Source organism: Otolemur garnettii, unplaced genomic scaffold (genome assembly GCF_000181295.1).
Source record: "Otolemur garnettii isolate 467f Iridium unplaced genomic scaffold, OtoGar3 scaffold00120, whole genome shotgun sequence".
In the NCBI taxonomy this organism is placed as follows: Eukaryota; Metazoa; Chordata; class Mammalia; order Primates; family Galagidae; genus Otolemur; species Otolemur garnettii.
In genome coordinates this window covers 5,409,971-5,416,825 of record NW_003852515.1, presented here as the reverse complement: position 1 = coordinate 5,416,825, position 6,855 = coordinate 5,409,971, and the positions used below count along the sequence as shown (strand labels likewise).

The 6,855-nt window shown below is 46.1% G+C and overlaps 1 pseudogene; it reads right to left on the bottom strand.

Moving 5' to 3' along the window:
• Window positions 1-5,656: 5,656 nt before the first annotated feature.
• LOC100958941 lies at window positions 5,657-6,211 on the bottom strand (annotated as a pseudogene).
• Window positions 6,212-6,855: the final 644 nt, after the last annotated feature.

Sequence of the window (6,855 nt, the reverse complement as noted above, 5' to 3'; positions counted from 1 at the left end):
ATTCCAAGGATGGAGGACAGTTACCCTCCTTCCAGAACACCCCCTCACCACTGAACCTTCTCTTCTCTGTGGCTCTTTTGGCTTCCTGGGGTGCAACAGGGCCCCCCCCAACACTCCTCAAGATTCTTTTTCTTGCTGAGGTTTTCCAAGCACCCCTCAAATCACACTGCCTTCCATCTGTCTCAGTCCCCAAATTCTCTAGGTATAACTGTCACTCGCAAACCTGACTGCACAGAACAAAACCTTCCCAGGCGAATGGCCATGACACACCTGTGCACACCTGAAGGGTGAGAGGTGTGAGGACGCGAGTCAAATTTGCCGAGCAGGGAAACAAGGAGGTTGCTACTGAGCGTGGCTGTCGTGCTTTGTGCTTTGTCCAGCACGAAACTCAAGAAGCATCGTAGCGGTGAGGGGGAAGGTGGAGAGAAAAGAAGAGAGTAATAATCCCACTGTGCCACAGAGAGGTGCCCGGCAGAGGCAGCCAGGGTGATCAGAGGGGGCGGAAAGCAGAGCTCTGACAGTGCCCCTGAGGGGCTGGCACGGGGAGAAACTGGGCCGAGGGACAGTGACGACATACCAGAAAGGAAGGAGGGCAGCCGGGTGCTCAGCACAGGGCAAGCAGCTGCCAGAGGCCCAGAGGGATTTGCAGACGAAGGAGACGACGTAAGGGAAGGCTGCTATTTATGCCGTCTGGAATAAGGCAAGGAAGGTTGAAATTGATTTTTAGAAAGGCATTAATAAAAAATGTTTCACGTCATTTAAAGTAAAGCCAGAACGTGCATTTCCTCTCTTGAGAATGATCTTTTCCTTTCCTGAGTCTGCCTGATGTCGCTGGGCTTAAGACTCCTCTGGAAACTTCTCTGACCCTCCTTCTCAGTGGAGTCTGACTCCACCCACCGCCCCTCCTGACAATTTACTTTTGGGTTTTTCTCCTTACTTAGAAGGGCAGGCGAGGCGGTGTGAGCTGCTCCTGCCGAGAGGAAGCTGAGGCCTCCCAAGAGGTGCTTCACAACACACCCCAGAGCATCCGGCCAAGAGCAGAAGGAGTCTGGATTCAGACCCAGATCTGTCATGTCCCCGGAGCTTGAATTCATTCTGTTCCTTTGTGCTGCTGCCAAAATAAGTTTAAAGAAAATTCTTAGTAAATTCTCATGAAGAAATAAATGTAGGGAAAGGTAGGTGGGTAGATGAAGCATGTATCTTTGTTAATATATATATTTTTTTTCAAGTCACATACACATAGATCATGAATACATTTATGCCTCTGTGGGATTCAGTGTGTTGATTATTTGTACAAATTGGAGCGCTTACATCCTACTAATAGCTCGTTCTTCTCAGGAGGCTGTGTGGTCTTGTGGAAGCCACCCCAGCCATTCCATCTCCCACCAATGATCTAACTAAACTGATATATGTGGTCTCTGAGCCTCTATTCCTTCATCTGCAATAAGACCAACACCCGCCTTGCAGGTCAGGGATGAAAGTCAGGTGCCATGGCTTAATTGAAAGTGCAAAAGAAATCCAAGAAGGCCAATTATTGTACTGAATCCTTTCATGACCTCTGAGTCAGTCATTCATTTCTTTTTAAGTATCTATTAGCTTTATGGCATTAGGGATACAAGAACACAGTTTCTGCCCTCAAGGAACTGACATTCTGATGGGAGAGACAGGGAAGCTCCCAGGCGATTGTCACGTTGCTGGGACACACCAAAAGGAATAAGGTATGATGAGTTCTTAAATTTCAGATCTATACAAACTGAAGTGCTCCTTTTTGCCAAACTCACTTCTCTGCTTTGCACTCAGCAGGTACTGCCGAGCACCCACCCAGGACTGACATCTGCCTCCTGCCACCTCACCGGCCAAAGGCCTGGAGCATTCGGACACCTAGGAGCTGTAAGAGGAGACCCCCAGCTGGCTGTACACACAGCAGCTGCAGCCGTGAGTCATGAGCCCCTGAGCAGTACGGGGCTGGCTACACACACAGCAGGGCTTGGATAGGACCTGTCTGTCAGCTAGAGAGACCCAGCTGGGAGCGGCCACCAATGACAGAGCAACACCTTCTACAGCAGGGCCGGGTCCGCACTCTCATCTCCACTCTTGGTGTTGTTCTGAACTGAGCTCTCTTGCTCTCAGTTCTTGTCAGGAGGGGAGTTCCCGTGTTGGAATGTCTATGGAAGTGTTTACATTTCAAAGACAGTTATCAGTAGAGGCCTGCCTCTGTATTCTGCCCAAGTTTGGGAAGTCAGCAGCAGTAGGCAAGCACACAAATGTTGCTTTCAAAGCTATTCCTGGTGGTTATAATGGTATTAATAGTGATGGCTGCCTTGTTTTAAGTCTTTTCTGTTAGGGTCAGAGATAAGTGTCTTTTGGATAAGCATTTCACACTTATCGCAACCCCCGGAGCCAAGTAATCTAGCGTCCTAAAGGCTTTCCAAGCCTAAACAAACACAGGGTTGGAAAGAGTCATCAAACCACTCATTTCAAGACACACAGTTAATAGGTGGCGGGGTGGGGGGGGCAGGGTTGTGATTCCATAACCAGTGGGTTTAACCCCACCTTCTATGTCAATGCCAGACCCAGTCCTTTATGAGCAAAGTGGTCACAACCATGCACCTGCTGTTTGCTGCTTCCTCTACCTGGAATGCTCTCCCTCTGATATCTGCAAAGCTCCCTCGTGCCCTATCTGAAACCGCACCTCTTCCTCCCATCTTCCCTCATCCCTTTGATTATAAACCTGACCCTTACCTGACATCATATCATGTACCTATCATTTGTTTATTGTCAGTCTTCCTATGAGACCATAAAGTCCTAAATGGATATATTTCATGCTAATGTGAATTGTGTGACGTCAGAAAGCCACATAAAATATAAATAAAGGCTCACTTGGTTTGCAAAATTTCAAGTGGGTCAAATGTTTCCAAATTATGAGAAATCATCAAGAATCACACCATTTCAAACTGGTGGGAGCGGGTGATTATAAGTTCCACTTATGCTGTTATCCGGGGTGGCTTCATTCTTGCTGACAACCCTGGGTTCTTGACACCCTGAGCTAGGCTGAACCTCAGAAACCCTTGAGTGATTCAGATGACTAGTATACTATTGTTTTATTATTCACTAACTTATAATTTAAAGTGTTTTTGGTGCCTATAAAAATGTCACCAAGTGCTCACTATATGCAAGAGGTACATAGTATAAACTTCACCTAGGAATCACTAACTTAGGGAGCAAAAATTAGATGTGACCAGAAGAACACCCTAAGACCTCTCCCTGCTAATTTTGGGGAAAAGGCTCTATAAAATATTAGAGCCATAGCTAAGAGATATAAAGCAACTCTAAGGCCAAATACATATGTATCTAATAATAGTTAAAGACTTCGGTGCTTTAAATAGTCATTGCCTTGCTACTTTGTATTTCTTTTGGGGGGAAAATAGGTCTTGAATTGTGAGACTCAGACACCACCTCTAGAATGTGATCACCACATCCTATAGGTTTGGAAGTCGTCCCTTGTTTGCAGCTCCCAGAAGTTCCCAAAGCCTCACCCCTCCCTGGCAGGTTTGCTGCAGGAAAAGAGACCCAGCGTGTGAAGTCTCGAGGGTGGTTCTCTGGCCTGTCAGCCTCCAGTGGACAGTTCCCCAGACACCCACGGCCAGCCCTTGCCTTTCATTTCTTCTCACCTTGATTGCAGGGGTTTCCATCAGCTGCCCAGACTGAGCTTACACTAGTAAACATCTATCCTATGTAACAAAACCACACATCACCCTGAACTGATGATAGGCCATTTCTTCCTCCTTCGTCCCTAAACTGCCTGTGATTGGCCCATGCTACCTTTGAGTCACCTCTTTCAAACACAGAACAAGATACCAGGCAATATGGAACTGAAGCTGACATAAACGCCAACAGCTCTGTTTGGCGGTCACAGAAGGCCATGGGGCCCGGCACACATTCTCCCTCCTCTTGTGAGTCCTCCCGTGCTCCTGGCAGATTTCATCCTCCACTTGGGTGGTGCACTCAGCAGGCAGGCGTCAGGGCTCCTCAGCCCTCTCCTCACAGCCACAGACACCTAGAAACAGACCCAGGACACTGCTCTTCCTCCTGAGCTCTGGTAATTCAGGGATTTTAAACTCTTATCATTCCAGCAATAGCCACCATCCTTGCTCCTTGACAACACAGAGACGTCCAGTCCCTTCATCAGGCCAGACTCCTCCTGGCATTGCTTCCTTTCCCTACAACCTAAACCCTTGCGGAGCTGTCATCCAAACCGTGCTCATGCTGGGACTCCATCCCTCCCTGTTCTCTTTGCAAACCCATCGTGCTTGCACTCTGACTCGACATAGAGTCAACTCTCTGCCTTGTGTTCTCTCTCACACACATACACACACACGCACACAAACATGTACACACACCTAGGTTTCCTTTTTTTTTTTTTGACATGTTCACTTACCTTAATAATAATACACATACCAAGTTATTACCGGGGAATGTAAGTTTAGATAAGGCAAGAGAATTTCACAAGTGTAATAAAGCATTCTGTAGTACAGCAAGGTTTGTGTATAATGTCCAGCCAAACCAGCTTGCTCATGAATCACTGATCACCCCCATTATAGGCAATCTGTTTTGTTTAATATTTCTAATTCTTACAGAGAAAATAAATACACACACTTTAAAAATTCTTCATTTACCTTTACATTGCTGCATAAAATACATAATCTCTAGGTTACATTTAAAAATTATAACAGCAGCAAAAATATCATTTTGCAATTACAAAAGAGCTAAACTAGAATCCATAATTAAGTTATTTTCGTGTTTATAATTGGGATTCTGAAATAAATAGTACCACTATGCAGCTCTGTTGTAAGCTTTCTAGGTTTGGTTTAAACACATACACTTTCAGCTGTGAAAGGCTTTGCAAATCATAACCCATGCACTATTTTTTTGAGACAAAGTCTCACTTTGTTGCCCTAGGTACAGTGCATGTCATCACAGCTCATAGCAACCTCAAACTCTTGGGCTCAAAGCGATTCTCTCGCCTCAGCCTCCTTGGGAGGTGGGACTACAGGCGCCCACCACATCTGGCTTTTTTTTTTTTTTTTAGAGACAGGGCCTCGCTCTTATTTGGGCTGGCCTCGAACTCCTGATCTCAGGCAATCCATCCACCTTAGCCTCCCACAGTGCTAGGATTACAGGTGTGAACCACTATGCCCAGCCTAATCCATGCACTTTTAAAAAAGAGTTCTGTAAAGAGGCAACCAATCCCCCAAAACTGAAGTACTCAACGAGTTCACAAGGCAGGCAGAAAAATGTTAAATTAACTGGTATAAACAGGACTCCTCCACACATGTAACATTCTGCAGTAAACTGTGAGTTTACTAAACTAATTTCATTTGACGGTTTAAGACAGTGGACATTTTAACATCATTAGGTGCATTTAGGTGATGAGTTTCTTTTTGTGTTAACTTGATTCCCCTGCAGGACCTAGTTAGTGAACTAGTCACTAGTAATTTGGTCACCAGCCAAATCAAGCCCGCAATATGCAGGAAGCCAATATGCCAAACGTCGTATTATTATCTGAACCCATCCTAATAACTGATTTTTGACACAGATACGTAACGTCAATAACTGAAGCAAACTCCTCCGAGCAGACAAGATGGCATCTCCTCTTCTAAGGTTTAGGTTTCATCCAAAGTTCCCAAAATAGTCTGTACCCAGAGTCATTGTTCCCACAACAAAGCCTGGGGCTGCCATAAGCATATGGATCAGGTGAAGGGACGTTGTAGTATTTCCCCTGCTCTTCAATGCAATAATTGCTGCAAAACCAGCATCTCAATGTGGACAAATGGTGCCTCTTTAGCTTTTCAGATAAGTTTGGATCCCTGATCTTCATCATATGAAGAAAGAGAAACATCTGTGTCAATTGATATAATGATTGAAGAATCTTCAAAGAGCGAGAGAACTCTAGGTTTCTTAAACTACAAAGGAAGCTTCTTGCTAGCGTGGGTTTGCTGCCACCAACAATCTGTGGCCTCCCTCCCCCCACCCCCCACTACCTGCAGTTCTACCCCCATCTCTGGTCACCTCTCTCAGAAGTTAATTCACAGGGTCTCCCATGTTCTCGGGAGCCCTTCCCATCAATGCCCTCCGCTTTCCAGTCCACACCCCAACTCCCTTTTTGCACTTGTCTGACCCCCCAGCCAGCCTCACCTCTTCCTCCTCCCATACCATTGGACCCCTGAGTCTCCTGTGCTCAAGACCCCATCCCCCATCCCTGGTCTTCAAGAGCTGTAGGAGACTGAACAGCCCCCAGAGATATCAAGTCCTGACCACTGTTAGAAACTGAAAATGTTAAAAGAAAAGTCCTTTGTAAGTGTGATTACAGATCTTAAGATGAGGGCATTATCTGGGTTATCTGGGTAGGGCCCAAATGTCATCACAAGGGCCCTTATAAGAGGGAAGAGGAGAAGAAGGCCATGTGATCACAGAAGAGATGGGAGTGACATGACCACAGCCCAGGAACACCTGGAGTCACCAGACAATGAAAGAGGCAGGGCTGGACGCACCTCTAGAGGCCTTGGAGGGAGCAAAGCCCCCTCCTCGACACCTTGATTTCAGACTTCTGACCTCCAGAACTGCAAGAGAGTACATTTGGGTGGCTTTGTGGTCATTTGCTATGGTAGCCACAGGAAACTACCACCGCAACTTCATTTCATCAGCCACCCCTCTCCTCTCCTCTCAGTCTCTCCTGTGACATTTTTTCCCTGCCACCTTTTAAATGTGGCCAAATTTCCCACTGTTAACAATAAACAACAAAAGCAATAACAGTTTTTAATAGACAGCTGCCACAGTGCCAAGCCTGGCAGAAGT